Source organism: Ranitomeya imitator, chromosome 1, assembly GCF_032444005.1.
Source record: "Ranitomeya imitator isolate aRanImi1 chromosome 1, aRanImi1.pri, whole genome shotgun sequence".
Classification (NCBI taxonomy): domain Eukaryota; kingdom Metazoa; phylum Chordata; class Amphibia; order Anura; family Dendrobatidae; genus Ranitomeya; species Ranitomeya imitator.
Genome location: NC_091282.1, coordinates 4,388,443 through 4,407,719, shown reverse-complemented (window position 1 = coordinate 4,407,719; position 19,277 = coordinate 4,388,443). Strand labels below are relative to the sequence as shown.

The following is a 19,277-nucleotide window of genomic DNA, read 5'->3' as shown; positions in this document are numbered from 1 at the left end:
GCACTGACCCCTGACAGAGGGAGGCACTGACCCGTGACAGAGGGAGGCACTGACCCCTGACAGAGGGCGACACTGATCCGTGACAGAGGGGGGCACTGATCCGTGACAGAGGGGGGCACTGATCCGTGACAGAGGGGGGCACTGATCCGTGACAGAGGGGGGCACTGATCCGTGACAGAGGGCGGCACTGACCCGTGACAGAGGGCGGCACTGACCCGTGACAGAGGGAGGCACTGATCCGTGACAGAGGGAGGCACTGACCCCTGACAGAGGGCGACACTGATCCGTGACAGAGGGGGGCACTGATCCGTGACAGAGGGCGGCACTGATCCGTGACAGAGGGGGGCACTGATCCGTGACAGAGGGCGGCACTGATCCGTGACAGAGGGCGGCACTGATCCGTGACAGAGGGAGGCACTGATCCGTGACAGAGGGCGGCACTGATCCGTGACAGAGGGCGGCACTGATCCGTGACAGAGGGGGGCACTGATCCGTGACAGAGGGCGGCACTGATCCGTGACAGAGGGCGGCACTGATCCGTGACAGAGGGAGGCACTGATCCGTGACGGACGGCACTGACCCGTGACAGAGGGGGGCACTGACCCGTGACAGAGGGCGGCACTGACCCGTGACAGAGGGCGGCACTGACCCGTGACAGAGGGCGGCACTGACCCGTGACAGAGGGCGGCACTGATCCGTGACAGAGGGAGGCACTGACCCGTGACAGAGGGCGGCACTGATCCGTGACAGAGGGCGGCACTGACCCGTGACAGATGGCGGCACTGATCCGTGACGGACGGCACTGACCCGTGACAGAGGGGGGCACTGACCCGTGACAGAGGGCGGCACTGACCCGTGACAGAGGGCGGCACTGATCCGTGACAGAGGGCGGCACTGACCCGTGACAGAGGGCGGCACTGATCCGTGACAGAGGGCGGCACTGACCCGTGACAGAGAGCGGCACTGACCCGTGACAGAGAGCGGCACTGACCCGTGACAGAGGGCGGCACTGACCTGTGACAGAGGGCGGCACTGATCCGTGACAGAGGGCGGCACTGACCCGTGACAGAGGGCGGCACTGACAAGTGACAGAGGGCGGCACTGACCCGTGACAGAGGGCGGCACTGATCCGTGACAGAGGGCGGCACTGACCCGTGACAGAGGGCGGCACTGATCCGTGACAGAGGGCGGCACTGATCCGTGACAGAGGGCGGCACTGACCCGACAGAGGGCGGCACTGATCCGTGAGAGAGGGCGGCACTGACCCGTGACAGAGAGCGGCACTGATCCGTGACAGAGGGCGGCACTGACCCGTGACAGAGGGCGGCACTGACCCGTGACAGAGAGCGGCACTGACCCGTGACAGAGGGCGGCACTGACCCGTGACAGAGGGCGGCACTGACCCGTGACAGAGGGCGGCACTGACCCGTGACAGAGGGCGGCACTGACCCGTGACAGAGAGCGGCACTGACCCGTGACAGAGGGCGGCACTGACCCGTGACAGAGGGCGGCACTGACCCGTGACAGAGGGCGGCACTAACCCGTGACAGAGGGCGGCACTGATCCGTGACAGAGGGCGGCACTGACCCGTGACAGAGAGCGGCACTGACCCGTGACAGAGGGCGGCACTGACCCGTGACAGAGAGCGGCACTGACACGTGACAGAGGGAGGCACTGATCCGTGACAGAGGGCGGCACTGACCCGTGACAGAGAGCGGCACTGACACGTGACAGAGGGCGGCACTGATCCCTGACAGAGGGGGGCACTGACAAGTGACAGAGGGCGGCACTGACCCGTGACAGAGGGCGGCACTGACCCCTGACAGAGGGCGGCACTGATCTGTGACAGAGGGCGGCACTGATCCGTGACAGAGAGCGGCACTGACCCGTGACAGAGGGCGGCACTGACCCTTGACAGAGGGCGGCACTGACCCGTGACAGAGGGCGGCGCTGACCCGTGACAGAGGGAGGCACTGACCCGTGACAGAGGGCGGCACTGACCCGTGACAGAGGGCGGCACTGACCCGTGACAGAGGGCGGCGCTGACCCGTGACAGAGGGCGGCGCTGACCCGTGACAGAGGGCGGCGCTGACCCGTGACAGAGGGAGGCACTGACCCCTGACAGAGGGCGGCACTGATCCGTGACAGAGGGCGGCACTGACCCGTGACAGAGGGCGACACTGATCCGTGATAGAGAGCGGCACTGACCCGTGACAGAGGGCGGCACTGACCCGTGACAGAGGGCGGCACTGACCCGTGACAGAGGGCGGCACTGACCCGTGACAGAGGGAGGCACTGACCCCTGACAGAGGGCGGCGCTGACCCGTGACAGAGGGCGGCGCTGACCCGTGACAGAGGGAGGCTCTGACCCCTGACAGAGGGGGGCACTGATCTGTGACAGAGGGCGGCACTGACCCGTGACAGAGGGAGGCACTGATCCGTGACAGAGGGCGGCACTGATCCGTGACAGAGGGCGGCACTGACCCGTGACAGAGGGCGGCACTGACCCGTGACAGAGGGCGGCACTGACCCGTGACAGAGGGAGGCACTGACCCCTGACAGAGGGGGGCACTGATCTGTGACAGAGGGCGGCACTGACCCGTGACAGAGGGCGGCACTGATCTGTGACAGAGGGCGGCACTGACCCGTGACAGAGGGCGGCACTGATCCGTGACAGAGGGCGGCACTGACCCGTGACAGAGGGCGGCACTGATCCGTGACAGAGGGCGGCACTGACCCGTGACAGAGGGGGGCACTGATCTGTGACAGAGGGCGGCACTGACCCGTGACAGAGGGCGGCACTGATCCGTGACAGAGGGCGGCACTGATCCGTGACAGAGGGCGGCACTGATCCGTGACAGAGGGCGGCACTGATCCGTGACAGAGGGCGGCACTGATCCGTGACAGAGGGCGGCACTGATCCGTGACAGAGGGCGGCACTGATCCGTGACAGAGGGGGGCACTGATCCGTGACAGAGGGCGGCACTGATCCGTGACAGAGGGGGGCACTGATCCGTGACAGAGGGCGGCACTGACCCCTGACAGAGGGAGGCACTGACCCGTGACAGAGGGGGGCACTGATCCGTGACAGAGGGGGGCACTGATCCGTGACAGAGGGCGGCACTGATCCGTGACAGAGGGAGGCACTGATCCGTGACAGAGGGAGGCACTGACCCGTGACAGAGGGCGACACTGATCCGTGACAGAGGGAGGCACTGACAGAGGGAGGCACTGATCTGTGACAGAGGGCGGCACTGACCCGTGACAGAGGGCGACACTGATCCGTGACAGAGAGCGGCACTGACCCGTGACAGAGGGCGGCACTGACCCGTGACAGAGGGCGGCACTGACCCGTGACAGAGGGCGACACTGATCCGTGACAGAGGGAGGCACTGACCCCTGACAGAGGGAGGCACTGATCTGTGACAGAGGGCGGCACTGATCCGTGACAGAGGGCGGCACTGATCCGTGACAGAGTGCGGCACTGACCCGTGACAGAGGGCGGCACTGACCCGTGACAGAGGGAGGCACTGACCCGTGACAGAGGGCGGCACTGATCCGTGACAGAGTGCGGCACTGACCCGTGACAGAGGGCGGCACTGACCCCTGACAGAGGGAGGCACTGACCCCTGACAGAGGGCGGCACTGACCCGTGACAGAGGGCGGCACTGATCCGTGACAGAGGGCGGCACTGATCCGTGACAGAGTGCGGCACTGACCCGTGACAGAGGGCGGCACTGACCCGTGACAGAGGGCGGCACTGACCCGTGACAGAGGGCGGCACTGACCCGTGACAGAGGGCGGCACTGACCCCTGACAGAGGGCGGCACTGACCCCTGACAGAGGGCGGCACTGACCCCTGACAGAGGGGGGCACTGATCTGTGACAGAGGGCGGCACTGACCCGTGACAGAGGGAGGCACTGATCCGTGACAGAGGGCGGCACTGATCCGTGACAGAGGGCGGCACTGACCCGTGACAGAGGGCGGCACTGACCCGTGACAGAGGGCGGCACTGACCCGTGACAGAGGGCGGCACTGACCCCTGACAGAGGGGGGCACTGATCTGTGACAGAGGGCGGCACTGACCCGTGACAGAGGGCGGCACTGATCCGTGACAGAGTGCGGCACTGATCCGTGACAGAGGGCGGCACTGATCCGTGACAGAGTGCGGCACTGACCCGTGACAGAGGGCGACACTGATCCGTGACAGAGAGCGGCACTGACCCGTGACAGAGGGCGGGCACTGATCCGTGACAGAGTGCGGCACTGACCCGTGACAGAGGGCGGGCACTGATCCGTGACAGAGGGCGGCACTGATCCGTGACAGAGGGCGGCACTGATCTGTGACAGAGGGCGGCACTGACCCGTGACAGAGGGAGGCACTGATCCGTGACAGAGGGAGGCACTGACCCGCGACAGAGGGCGGCACTGACCCGTGACAGAGGGCGACACTGATCCGTGACAGAGGGCGGCACTGACCCGTGACAGAGGGGGGCACTGATCTGTGACAGAGGGGGGCACTGACCCGTGACAGAGGGCGGCACTGACCCGTGACAGAGGGGGGCACTGACCCGTGACAGAGGGCGGCACTGATCCGTGACAGAGGGGGGCACTGATCTGTGACAGAGGGCGGCACTGACCCGTGACAGAGGGCGGCACTGATCCGTGACAGAGGGCGGCACTGACCCGTGACAGAGGGCGGCACTGATCCGTGACAGAGGGCGGCACTGACCCGTGACAGAGGGGGGCACTGATCTGTGACAGAGGGCGGCACTGACCCGTGACAGAGGGCGGCACTGATCCGTGACAGAGGGCGGCACTGATCCGTGACAGAGGGCGGCACTGATCCGTGACAGAGGGCGGCACTGATCCGTGACAGAGGGCGGCACTGATCCGTGACAGAGGGCGGCACTGATCCGTGACAGAGGGCGGCACTGATCCGTGACAGAGGGGGGCACTGATCCGTGACAGAGGGCGGCACTGATCCGTGACAGAGGGGGGCACTGATCCGTGACAGAGGGCGGCACTGACCCCTGACAGAGGGCGACACTGATCCGTGACAGAGGGCGGCACTGACCCCTGACAGAGGGAGGCACTGACCCGTGACAGAGGGGGGCACTGATCCGTGACAGAGGGGGGCACTGATCCGTGACAGAGGGCGGCACTGATCCGTGACAGAGGGAGGCACTGATCCGTGACAGAGGGAGGCACTGACCCGTGACAGAGGGCGACACTGATCCGTGACAGAGGGAGGCACTGACAGAGGGAGGCACTGATCTGTGACAGAGGGCGGCACTGACCCGTGACAGAGGGCGACACTGATCCGTGACAGAGAGCGGCACTGACCCGTGACAGAGGGCGGCACTGACCCGTGACAGAGGGCGGCACTGACCCGTGACAGAGGGCGACACTGATCCGTGACAGAGGGAGGCACTGACCCCTGACAGAGGGAGGCACTGATCTGTGACAGAGGGCGGCACTGATCCGTGACAGAGGGCGGCACTGATCCGTGACAGAGTGCGGCACTGACCCGTGACAGAGGGCGGCACTGACCCGTGACAGAGGGAGGCACTGACCCGTGACAGAGGGAGGCACTGACCCGTGACAGAGGGAGGCACTGACCCGTGACAGAGGGCGGCACTGACCCCTGACAGAGGGAGGCACTGACCCCTGACAGAGGGCGGCACTGATCCGTGACAGAGTGCGGCACTGACCCGTGACAGAGGGCGGCACTGACCCGTGACAGAGGGCGGCACTGACCCGTGACAGAGGGCGGCACTGACCCGTGACAGAGGGCGGCACTGACCCGTGACAGAGGGCGGCACTGACCCCTGACAGAGGGAGGCACTGACCCCTGACAGAGGGGGGCACTGATCTGTGACAGAGGGCGGCACTGACCCGTGACAGAGGGAGGCACTGATCCGTGACAGAGGGCGGCACTGATCCGTGACAGAGGGCGACACTTACCCGTGACAGAGGGAGGCACTGATCCGTGACAGAGGGCGGCACTGACCCGTGACAGAGGGCGGCACTGACCCGTGACAGAGGGCGGGCACTGACCCGTGACAGAGGGCGGCACTGACCCGTGACAGAGGGGGGCACTGATCTGTGACAGAGTGCGGCACTGACCCGTGACAGAGGGCGGCACTGATCCGTGACAGAGGGGGGCACTGATCCGTGACAGAGTGCGGCACTGACCCGTGACAGAGGGCGGCACTGATCCGTGACAGAGGGCGACACTTACCCGTGACAGAGGGAGGCACTGATCCGTGACAGAGGGCGGCACTGACCCGTGACAGAGGGCGGCACTGACCCGTGACAGAGGGCGGCACTGATCCGTGACAGAGGGCGGCACTGACCCGTGACAGAGGGCGGCACTGACAAGTGACAGAGGGCGGCACTGACCCGTGACAGAGGGCGGCACTGATCCGTGACAGAGGGCGGCACTGATCCGTGACAGAGGGCGGCACTGACCCGTGACAGAGGGCGGCACTGACCCGTGACAGAGGGAGGCACTGACCCGTGACAGAGGGCGGCACTGATCCGTGACAGAGTGCGGCACTGACCCGTGACAGAGGGCGGCACTGATCCGTGACAGAGGGCGGCACTGATCCGTGACAGAGGGCGGCACTGATCCGTGACAGAGGGCGGCACTGACCCGTGACAGAGGGCGGCACTGATCCGTGACAGAGGGGGGCACTGATCCGTGACAGAGGGAGGCACTGATCCGTGACAGAGGGCGGCACTGATCCGTGACAGAGGGGGGCACTGATCCGTGACAGAGGGCGGCACTGATCCGTGACAGAGGGGGCACTGACCCGTGACAGAGGGCGGCACTGATCCGTGACAGAGGGCGGCACTGATCCGTGACAGAGGGGGCACTGACCCGTGACAGAGGGCGGCACTGATCCGTGACAGAGGGCGGCACTGATCCGTGACAGAGGGCGGCACTGACCCGTGACAGAGAGCGGCACTGACCCGTGACAGAGGGCGGCACTGACCTGTGACAGAGGGCGGCACTGATCCGTGACAGAGGGTGGCACTGACCCGTGACAGAGGGCGGCACTGACAAGTGACAGAGGGCGGCACTGACCCGTGACAGAGAGCGGCACTGACACGTGACAGAGGGAGGCACTGATCCGTGACAGAGGGCGGCACTGACCCGTGACAGAGAGCGGCACTGACACGTGACAGAGGGCGGCACTGATCCCTGACAGAGGGCGGCACTGATCCGTGACAGAGGGCGGCACTGACCCGTGACAGAGGGCGGCACTGATCCGTGACAGAGGGCGGCACTGATCCGTGACAAGAGGGCGGCACTGATCCGCGACAGAGGGCGGCACTGATCCGTGAGAGAGGGCGGCACTGATCCGTGACAGAGGGCGGCACTGACCCGTGACAGAGGGCGGCACTGACCCGTGACAGAGAGCGGCACTGACCCGTGACAGAGGGCGGCACTGATCCGTGAGAGGGCGGCACTGACCCGTGACAGAGAGCGGCACTGACCCGTGACAGAGGGCGGCACTGATCCGTGACAGAGGGAGGCACTGATCCGTGACAGAGGGCGGCACTGACCCGCGACAGAGGGCGGCACTGACCCGTGACAGAGGGCGGCACTGATCCGTGACAGAGGGCGGCACTGACCCGTGACAGAGGGCGGCACTGATCCGTGACAGAGGGCGGCACTGATCCGTGACAAGAGGGCGGCACTGACCCGACAGAGGGCGGCACTGATCCGTGAGAGAGGGCGGCACTGATCCGTGACAGAGGGCGGCACTGACCCGTGACAGAGGGCGGCACTGACCCGTGACAGAGAGCGGCACTGACCCGTGACAGAGGGCGGCACTGACCCGTGACAGAGGGCGGCACTGACCCGTGACAGAGGGCGAGACTGATCCGTGACAGAGGGCGGCACTGACCCGTGACAGAGAGCGGCACTGACCCGTGACAGAGGGCGGCACTGACCCGTGACAGAGGGCGGCACTGACCCGTGACAGAGGGCGGCACTGATCCGTGACAGAGGGCGGCACTGACCCGTGACAGAGAGCGGCACTGACCCGTGACAGAGGGCGGCACTGACCCGTGACAGAGAGCGGCACTGACCCGTGACAGAGGGAGGCACTGACCCGTGACAGAGGGCGGCACTGACCCTTGACAGAGAGCGGCACTGACACGTGACAGAGGGCGGCACTGACCCGTGACAGAGGGCGGCACTGATCCGTGACAGAGGGCGGCACTGATCCGTGACAGAGGGCGGCACTGATCCGTGACAGAGGGCGGCACTGACCCCTGACAGAGGGCGACACTGATCCGTGACAGAGGGCGGCACTGACCCCTGACAGAGGGAGGCACTGATCCGTGACAGAGGGGGGCACTGATCCGTGACAGAGGGCGGCACTGATCCGTGACAGAGGGAGGCACTGATCCGTGACAGAGGGAGGCACTGACCCGTGACAGAGGGCGACACTGATCCGTGACAGAGGGAGGCACTGACCCCTGACAGAGGGAGGCACTGATCTGTGACAGAGGGCGGCACTGACCCGTGACAGAGGGCGACACTGATCCGTGACAGAGAGCGGCACTGACCCGTGACAGAGGGCGGCACTGACCCGTGACAGAGGGCGGCACTGACCCGTGACAGAGGGCGACACTGATCCTGACAGAGGGAGGCACTGACCCCTGACAGAGGGAGGCACTGATCTGTGACAGAGGGCGGCACTGACCCGTGACAGAGGGCGACACTGATCCGTGACAGAGAGCGGCACTGACCCGTGACAGAGGGCGGCACTGACCCGTGACAGAGGGCGGCACTGATCCGTGAGAGGGCGGCACTGACCCGTGACAGAGAGCGGCACTGACCCGTGACAGAGGGCGGCACTGATCCGTGACAGAGGGAGGCACTGATCCGTGACAGAGGGCGGCACTGACCCGCGACAGAGGGCGGCACTGACCCGTGACAGAGGGCGGCACTGATCCGTGACAGAGGGCGACACTGATACGTGACAAGAGGGCGGCACTGACCCGACAGAGGGCGGCACTGATCCGTGAGAGAGGGCGGCACTGATCCGTGACAGAGGGCGGCACTGACCCGTGACAGAGGGCGGCACTGACCCGTGACAGAGAGCGGCACTGACCCGTGACAGAGGGAGGCACTGATCCGTGACAGAGGGCGGCACTGATCCGTGACAAGAGGGCGGCACTGACCCGACAGAGGGCGGCACTGATCCGTGAGAGAGAGCGGCACTGACCCGTGACAGAGGGAGGCACTGATCCGTGACAGAGGGCGGCACTGACCCGCGACAGAGGGCGGCACTGACCCGTGACAGAGGGCGGCACTGATCCGTGACAGAGGGCGGCACTGATCCGTGACAAGAGGGCGGCACTGACCCGACAGAGGGCGGCACTGATCCGTGAGAGAGGGCGGCACTGATCCGTGACAGAGGGCGGCACTGACCCGTGACAGAGGGCGGCACTGACCCGTGACAGAGAGCGGCACTGACCCGTGACAGAGGGCGGCACTGACCCGTGACAGAGGGCGGCACTGACCCGTGACAGAGGGCGAGACTGATCCGTGACAGAGGGCGGCACTGACCCGTGACAGAGAGCGGCACTGACCCGTGACAGAGGGCGGCACTGACCCGTGACAGAGGGCGGCACTGACCCGTGACAGAGGGCGGCACTGATCCGTGACAGAGGGCGGCACTGACCCGTGACAGAGAGCGGCACTGACCCGTGACAGAGGGCGGCACTGACCCGTGACAGAGAGCGGCACTGACCCGTGACAGAGGGAGGCACTGACCCGTGACAGAGGGCGGCACTGATCCGTGACAGAGGGCGGCACTGACCCTTGACAGAGAGCGGCACTGACACGTGACAGAGGGCGGCACTGACCCGTGACAGAGGGCGGCACTGATCCGTGACAGAGGGCGGCACTGATCCGTGACAGAGGGCGGCACTGATCCGTGACAGAGGGCGGCACTGACCCCTGACAGAGGGCGACACTGATCCGTGACAGAGGGCGGCACTGACCCCTGACAGAGGGAGGCACTGATCCGTGACAGAGGGGGGCACTGATCCGTGACAGAGGGCGGCACTGATCCGTGACAGAGGGAGGCACTGATCCGTGACAGAGGGAGGCACTGACCCGTGACAGAGGGCGACACTGATCCGTGACAGAGGGAGGCACTGACCCCTGACAGAGGGAGGCACTGATCTGTGACAGAGGGCGGCACTGACCCGTGACAGAGGGCGACACTGATCCGTGACAGAGAGCGGCACTGACCCGTGACAGAGGGCGGCACTGACCCGTGACAGAGGGCGGCACTGACCCGTGACAGAGGGCGACACTGATCCGTGACAGAGGGAGGCACTGACCCCTGACAGAGGGAGGCACTGATCTGTGACAGAGGGCGGCACTGACCCGTGACAGAGGGCGACACTGATCCGTGACAGAGGGCGGCACTGACCCGTGACAGAGGGCGGCACTGACCCGTGACAGAGGGCGGCACTGACCCGTGACAGAGGGCGGCACTGACCCGTGACAGAGGGAGGCACTGACCCCTGACAGAGGGCGGCACTGACCCGTGACAGAGGGGGGCACTGATCTGTGACAGAGGGCGGCACTGACCCGTGACAGAGGGAGGCACTGATCCGTGACAGAGGGCGGCACTGATCCGTGACAGAGGGAGGCACTGACCCCTGACAGAGGGCGACACTGATCCGTGACAGAGGGCGGCACTGACCCGTGACAGAGGGCGGCACTGATCCGTGACAGAGGGCGGCACTGACCCGTGACAGAGGGCGGGCACTGATCCGTGACAGAGGGCGGCACTGATCCGTGACAGAGGGCGGCACTGATCCGTGACAGAGGGCGGCACTGATCCGTGACAGAGGGCGGCACTGATCCGTGACAGAGGGCGGCACTGATCCGTGACAGAGGGCGGCACTGATCCGTGACAGAGGGCGGCACTGATCCGTGACAGAGGGAGGCACTGATCTGTGACAGAGGGCGGCACTGACCCGTGACAGAGGGCGACACTGATCCGTGACAGAGAGCGGCACTGACCCGTGACAGAGGGCGGCACTGACCCGTGACAGAGGGCGGCACTGATCCGTGACAGAGGGAGGCACTGACCCCTGACAGAGGGCGGCATTGATCTGTGACAGAGGGCGGCACTGACCCGTGACAGAGGGCGACACTGATCCGTGATAGAGAGCGGCACTGACCCGTGACAGAGGGCGGCACTGACCCGTGACAGAGGGCGGCACTGACCCGTGACAGAGGGCAGCACTGACCCCTGACAGAGGGGGGCACTGATCCGTGACAGAGGGCGGCACTGATCCGTGACAGAGGGCGGCACTGACCCGTGACAGAGGGCGGCACTGACTCGTGACAGAGGGCGGCACTGACCCGTGACAGAGTGCGGCACTGACCCGTGACAGAGGGCGGCGCTGACCCGTGACAGAGGGAGGCACTGACCCCTGACAGAGGGGGGCACTGATCTGTGACAGAGGGCGGCACTGACCCGTGACAGAGGGCGGCACTGACCCCTGACAGAGGGAGGCACTGACCCGTGACAGAGGGCGGCACTGACCCGTGACAGAGAGCGGCACTGACCCGTGACAGAGGGCGGCACTGACCCGTGACAGAGGGCGGCACTGATCCGTGACAGAGGGCGGCACTGATCTGTGACAGAGGGCGGCACTGATCCGTGACAGAGGGCGGCACTGACCCGTGACAGAGGGCGGCACTGACCCGTGACAGAGGGCGGCACTGATCCGTGACAGAGGGCGGCACTGATCCGTGACAGAGGGCGGCACTGACCCGTGACAGAGGGCGGCACTGACCCGTGACAGAGGGAGGCACTGATCCGTGACAGAGGGAGGCATTGACCCCTGACAGAGGGCGACACTGATCCGTGACAGAGGGAGGCATTGACCCCTGACAGAGGGCGACACTGATCCGTGACAGAGGGCGGGCACTGATCCGTGACAGAGGGCGGCACTGATCCCTGACAGAGGGAGGCACTGACCCGTGACAGAGGGCGGCACTGATCTGTGACAGAGGGCGGCACTGACCTGTGACAGAGGGCGACACTGATCCGTGACAGAGGGCGGCACTGACCCGTGACAGAGGGCGGCACTGACCCGTGACAGAGGGCGGCACTGATCCGTGACAGAGGGCGGCACTGATCCGTGACAGAGGGCGGCACTGACCCGTGACAGAGGGCGGCACTGATCCGTGACAGAGGGCGGCACTGATCCGTGACAGAGGGCGGCACTGATCCGTGACAGAGGGCGGCACTGATCCGTGACAGAGGGCGGCACTGATCCGTGACAGAGGGCGGCACTGATCCGTGACAGAGGGCGGCACTGATCCGTGACAGAGGGCGGCACTGATCCGTGACAGAGGGGGGCACTGATCCGTGACAGAGGGCGGCACTGACCCGTGACAGAGGGAGGCACTGATCTGTGACAGAGGGCGGCACTGACCCGTGACAGAGGGCGACACTGATCCGTGACAGAGAGCGGCACTGACCCGTGACAGAGGGCGGCACTGACCCGTGACAGAGGGCGGCACTGATCCGTGACAGAGGGAGGCACTGACCCCTGACAGAGGGCGGCATTGATCTGTGACAGAGGGCGGCACTGACCCGTGACAGAGGGCGACACTGATCCGTGATAGAGAGCGGCACTGACCCGTGACAGAGGGCGGCACTGACCCGTGACAGAGGGCGGCACTGACCCGTGACAGAGGGCAGCACTGACCCCTGACAGAGGGGGGCACTGATCCGTGACAGAGGGCGGCACTGATCCGTGACAGAGGGCGGCACTGACCCGTGACAGAGGGCGGCACTGACTCGTGACAGAGGGCGGCACTGACCCGTGACAGAGTGCGGCACTGACCCGTGACAGAGGGCGGCGCTGACCCGTGACAGAGGGAGGCACTGACCCCTGACAGAGGGGGGCACTGATCTGTGACAGAGGGCGGCACTGACCCGTGACAGAGGGCGGCACTGACCCCTGACAGAGGGAGGCACTGACCCGTGACAGAGGGCGGCACTGACCCGTGACAGAGAGCGGCACTGACCCGTGACAGAGGGCGGCACTGACCCGTGACAGAGGGCGGCACTGATCCGTGACAGAGGGCGGCACTGATCTGTGACAGAGGGCGGCACTGATCCGTGACAGAGGGCGGCACTGACCCGTGACAGAGGGCGGCACTGACCCGTGACAGAGGGCGGCACTGATCCGTGACAGAGGGCGGCACTGATCCGTGACAGAGGGCGGCACTGACCCGTGACAGAGGGCGGCACTGACCCGTGACAGAGGGAGGCACTGATCCGTGACAGAGGGAGGCATTGACCCCTGACAGAGGGCGACACTGATCCGTGACAGAGGGAGGCATTGACCCCTGACAGAGGGCGACACTGATCCGTGACAGAGGGCGACACTGATCCGTGACAGAGGGCGGGCACTGATCCGTGACAGAGGGCGGCACTGATCCCTGACAGAGGGAGGCACTGATCTGTGACAGAGGGCGGCACTGACCTGTGACAGAGGGCGACACTGATCCGTGACAGAGGGCGGCACTGACCCGTGACAGAGGGCGGCACTGACCCGTGACAGAGGGCGGCACTGATCCGTGACAGAGGGCGGCACTGATCCGTGACAGAGGGCGGCACTGACCCGTGACAGAGGGCGGCACTGATCCGTGACAGAGGGCGGCACTGATCCGTGACAGAGGGCGGCACTGATCCGTGACAGAGGGCGGCACTGATCCGTGACAGAGGGCGGCACTGATCCGTGACAGAGGGCGGCACTGATCCGTGACAGAGGGGGGCACTGATCCGTGACAGAGGGCGGCACTGATCCGTGACAGAGGGCGGCACTGATCCGTGACAGAGGGGGGCACTGATCCGTGACAGAGGGCGGCACTGACCCGTGACAGAGGGCGACACTGATCCGTGACAGAGAGCGGCACTGACCCGTGACAGAGGGCGACACTGATCCGTGACAGAGAGCGGCACTGACCCGTGACAGAGGGCGGCACTGACCCGTGACAGAGGGCGGCACTGACCCGTGACAGAGGGCGGCACTGACCCGTGACAGAGGGCGGCACTGACCCGTGACAGAGGGCGGCACTGACCCGTGACAGAGGGCGGCACTGACCCGTGACAGAGGGCGGCACTGACCCGTGACAGAGGGAGGCACTGACCCCTGACAGAGGGGGGCACTGATCTGTGACAGAGGGCGGCACTGACCCGTGACAGAGGGAGGCACTGATCCGTGACAGAGGGAGGCACTGACCCCTGACAGAGGGCGACACTGATCCGTGACAGAGGGCGGCACTGACCCGTGACAGAGGGCGGCACTGATCCGTGACAGAGTGCGGCACTGACCCGTGACAGAGGGCGGGCACTGATCCGTGACAGAGGGCGGCACTGATCCGTGACAGAGGGCGGCACTGATCCGTGACAGAGGGCGGCACTGATCCGTGACAGAGGGGGCACTGATCCGTGACAGAGGGCGGCACTGATCCGTGACAGAGGGCGGCACTGATCCGTGACAGAGGGAGGCACTGAACTGTGACAGAGGGCGGCACTGACCCGTGACAGAGGGCGACACTGATCCGTGACAGAGAGCGGCACTGACCCGTGACAGAGGGCGGCACTGACCCGTGACAGAGGGCGGCACTGATCCGTGACAGAGGGCGGCACTGACCCCTGACAGAGGGCGGCACTGACCCGTGACAGAGGGCGACACTGACCCGTGACAGAGGGCGACACTGATCCGTGACAGAGGGAGGCACTGATCCGTGACAGAGGGCGACACTGATCCGTGACAGAGGGCGACACTGACCCGTGACAGAGGGCGGCACTGACCCGTGACAGAGGGCGGCACTGACCCGTGACAGAGGGCGGCACTGACACGTGACAGAGGGCGGCACTGATCCGTGACAGAGGGCGGCACTGACCCGTGACAGAGGGCGACACTGATCCGTGACAGAGGGCGGCACTGACCCGTGACAGAGGGCGGCACTGATCTGTGACAGAGGGCGGCACTGATCCGTGACAGAGGGAGGCACTGACCCGTGACAGAGGGCGACACTGATCCGTGACAGAGGGAGGCACTGATCCGTGACAGAGGGCGACACTGACCCGTGACAGAGGGCGACACTGACCCGTGACAGAGGGCGGCACTGATCCGTGACAGAGGGCGACACTGACCCGTGACAGAGGGAGGCACTGATCCGTGACAGAGGGCGACACTGACCCGTGACAGAGGGAGGCACTGATCCGTGACAGAGGGCGGCACTGACCCGTGACAGAGGGAGGCACTGACCCGTGACAGAGGGCGACACTGACCCGTGACAGAGGGCGGCACTGACCCGTGACAGAGGGAGGCACTGATCCGTGACAGAGGGCGGCACTGACCCGTGACAGAGGGAGGCACTGACCCGTGACAGAGGGCGGCACTGACCCGTGACAGAGGGAGGCACTGATCCGTGACAGAGGGCGACACTGACCCGTGACAGAGGGCGGCACTGATCCGTGACAGAGGGCGGCACTGACCCGCGACAGAGGGCGGCACTGATCCGTGACAGAGGGCGGCACTGACCCGTGACAGAGGGCGGCACTGACCCGTGACAGAGGGAGGCACTGATCCGTGACAGAGGGCGACACTGACCCGTGACAGAGGGAGGCACTGATCCGTGACAGAGGGCGGCACTGACCCGTGACAGAGGGAGGCACTGACCCGTGACAGAGGGCGGCACTGACCCGTGACAGAGGGCGGCACTGACCCGTGACAGAGGGAGGCACTGATCCGTGACAGAGGGCGGCACTGACCCGTGACAGAGGGCGGCACTGATCCGTGACAGAGGGCGACACTGACCCGTGACAGAGGGCGGCACTGACCCGTGACAGAGGGAGGCACTGACCCGTGACAGAGGGCGGCACTGACCCGTGACAGAGGGCGACACTGATCCGTGACAGAGGGCGACACTGATCCGTGACAGAGGGAGGCACTGATCCGTGACAGAGGGCGACACTGATCCGTGACAGAGGGCGACACTGATCCGTGACAGAGGGCGACACTGACCCGTGACAGAGGGCGGCACTGACCCGTGACGGACGGCAGGCTCTGCCCACACTAGAGATGGCCGCCGCACACCGCTTCCTCCGCCCACACACGGCACAGCTGAGGGCGGTACTATAAGGTCACGTGTGCCCTCAGCCATTAGCTGATAGGGTAAGGAGGCTGCGGACGTGGCAGTGACACAGAAGTCGCCAGAGCTGGGAGGAGAGGGTGGAACTACATTTCCCGGCATGCAGCGCGAAACCTCGGGTCGTGACGTCATTACTGTTGTGTTGGAACCCGGAAAAGACGGAACAGAAAGGAAAGAGAAGAGAGAAACGGAGGAGCCGCCGCTGAGAGCAGAGAGAGAGAGAGAGAGCGCCGGGAGGTGAGAGCTCAGGTCTGCCCGCCCCCCATACATGTCACCCCACTTCTTACATACCGGGAGCCCCGCCCCCTAATCACCATGTCCCACCAGGCGGCTGTAATTAGCGTAGAAGGCTCCTCCCACCTCACTGGCCCCATCTCGCCCCTCCCCCGCCTTACCCCCTAGTCCCCTGTCTCGGAATAAACCCTCCCCCATCTGCCCCCCTCTCACTTCCTCCAACTCCTCTCTTGCCGCCCTGAGCACCGTCCACCCCCCTTTCCCCCCCCTTCTTCCCCCCTTTCCCCCCCCCTTCTTCCCCCCTTTTCCTCCCCCTTCTTCCCCCCTTTCCCCCCCCCTTCTTCCCCCCTTTCCCCCCCCCTTCTTCCCCCCTTTTCCTCCCCCTTCTTCCCCCCCCCCTTTTCCTCCCCCTTCTTCCCCCCCCTTTTCCTCCCCCTTCTTCCCCCCCCCTTTTCCTCCCCCTTCTTCCCCCCTTTTCCTCCCCCTTCTTCCCCCCCCCTTTTCCTCCCCCTTCTTCCCCCCTTTTCCTCCCCCTTCTTCCCCCCCCCTTTTCCTCCCCCTTCTTCCCCCCTTTTCCTCCCCCTTCTTCCCCCCCCCTTTTCCTCTCCCTTCTTCCCCCCTTTTCCTCCCCCTTCCCCCCTTCCCCCCCCCTTCTTCCCCCCTTTCCCCCCCTTCTTCCCCCCTTTTCCTCCCCCTTCTTCCCCCCTTTTCCTCCCCCTTCTTCCCCCCCTTTTCCTCCCCCTTTTCCTCCCCCTTCTTCCCCCCTTTTCCTCTCCCTTCTTCCCCCCTTTTCCTCCCCCTTCTTTTCCTCCTCCTTCGCCCCTTTTCCTCCCCTTTCCTCCCCCTTCTTCCCCCCTTTTCCTCCCCCTTCTTCCCCCCTTTTCCTCCCCCTTCTTCCCCCCTTTTCCTCTCCCTTCTTCCCCCCTTTTCCTCCCCCTTCTTCCCCCCTTTTCCTCCCCCTTCTTCCCCCCTTTTCCTCCCCCTTCTTCCCCCCCTTTTCCTCCCCCTTCTTCCCCCCCCCTTTTCCTCCCCCTTCTTCCCCCCCCTTTTCATCCCCCTTTTCCTCCCCCTTCTTCCCCCCCCTTTTCATCCCCCTTTTCCTCCCCCTTCTTCCCCCCCCTTTTCCTCCCCCTTCTTCCCCCCCCCCTTTTCCTCCCCCTTCTTCCCCCCCCTTTTCCTCCCCCTTTTCCTCCCCCTTCTCCCCCCCCCCTTTTCCTCCCCCTTCTTCCCCCCCCTTTTCCTCCCCCTTTTCCTCCCCCTTCTTCCCCCCTTTTCCTCCCCCTTCTTCCCCCCTTTTCCTCCCCCTTCTTCGCCCCTTTTCCTCCCCCCTTCTCCCTTTTTCTCCCCCTTCTTCCTCCCCTTCCCCCTTTTGTCTTCCTCCCTCCCTTTTTGTCGTTACCTTCCCCCTTTTGTCCTCCTTTCCCGCCCCTTTGTCCTCCTTTCCCCCCCCCTTTTGTCCTCCTTTCTTCCTCCCTTTTGTCCCCCCTTTTGTCCTCCCCATTATTATTATTTGTTATAGCGCCATTTATTCCATGGCGCTTTACATGTGAGGAGGGGTATACATAATAAAATCAAGTACAATAATCTTAAACAATACAAGTCATAACTGGTCCAGGAGGAGAGAGGACCCTGCCCGCGAGGGCTCACAATCTACAAGGGATGGGTGAGAATACAGGAGGAGAGAGGACCCTGCCCGCGAGGGCTCACAATCTACAAGGGATGGGTGAGGATACAGGAGGAGAGAGGACCCTGCCCGCGAGGGCTCACAATCTACACGGGATGGGTGAGGATACAGTAGTAGAGAGGACCCTGCCCGCGAGGGCTCACAATCTACAAGGGATGGGTGAGGATACAGGAGGAGAGAGGACCCTGCCCGCGAGGGCTCACAATCTACAAGGGATGGGTGAGGATACAGTAGGAGAGGGGACCCTGCCCGCGAGGGCTCACAATCTACACTGGGTGGGTGAGGATACAGTAGGTGAGAGGACCCTGCCCGCGAGGGCTCACAATCTACAAGGGATGGGTGAGAATACAGGAGGAGAGAGGACCCTGCCCGCGAGGGCTCACAATCTACAAGGGATGGGTGAGAATACAGGAGGAGAGAGGACCCTGCCCGCGAGGGCTCACAATCTACAAGGGATGGGTGAGGATACAGGAGGAGAGAGGACCCTGCCCGCGAGGGCTCACAATCTACAAGGGATGGGTGAGGATACAGTAGGAGAGAGGACCCTGCCCGCGAGGGCTCACAGTCTACAAGGGATGGGTGAGCATACAGGAGGAGAGAGGACCCTGCCCGCGAGGGCTCACAATCTACAAGGGATGGGTGAGCATACAGGAGGAGAGAGGACCCTGCCCGCGAGGGCTCACAATCTACAAGGGATGAGTGAGGATACAGGAGGAGAGAGGACCCTGCCCGCGAGGGCTCACAATGTACAAGGGATGGGTGAGGATACAGGAGGAGAGAGGACCCTGCCCGCGAGGGCTCACAATCTACAAGGGATGGGTGAGGATACAGGAGGAGAGAGGACCCTGCCCGCGAGGGCTCACAGTCTGCAAGGGATGGGTGAGGATACAGTAGGAGAGGACCCTGCCCGCGAGGGCTCACAATCTACAAGGGATGGGTGAGGATACAGGAGGAGTGAGGACCCTGCCCGCGAGGGCTCACAATCTACAAGGGATGGGTGAGGATACAGGAGGAGTGAGGACCCTGCCCGCGAGGGCTCACAGTCTACAAGGGATGGGTGAGGATACAGTAGGTGAGGGTAGAGATGGTCATGCAGTGGTTTGGTCGATCGGTGGTTACTGCAGGTT

The 19,277-nt window shown here is 64.8% G+C and overlaps 2 protein-coding genes across 5 annotated transcripts in view; both read left to right on the top strand.

Annotated features, from left to right (window-relative positions):
- The window catches only part of RGP1 (RGP1 homolog, RAB6A GEF complex partner 1), a 391,618-nt gene that overhangs the window by 16,969 nt on the left and 355,372 nt on the right, over positions 1 to 19,277 (top strand). The gene's annotated exons all lie outside the window — the stretch shown is intronic.
- CREB3 (cAMP responsive element binding protein 3) overlaps positions 16,150 to 19,277 on the top strand; it is a 48,365-nt gene continuing 45,237 nt past the window's right edge. For 2 of the 4 annotated variants that reach the window (XM_069745515.1, XM_069745507.1), the window contains exon 1: positions 16,364 to 16,481. The gene's annotated coding sequence lies outside the window, so the exon portion shown is untranslated. Of the gene's footprint in view, positions 16,482 to 19,277 lie in introns of all 4 variants that reach the window. The other 2 variants (XM_069745501.1, XM_069745511.1) reach the window with 2 other exon arrangements.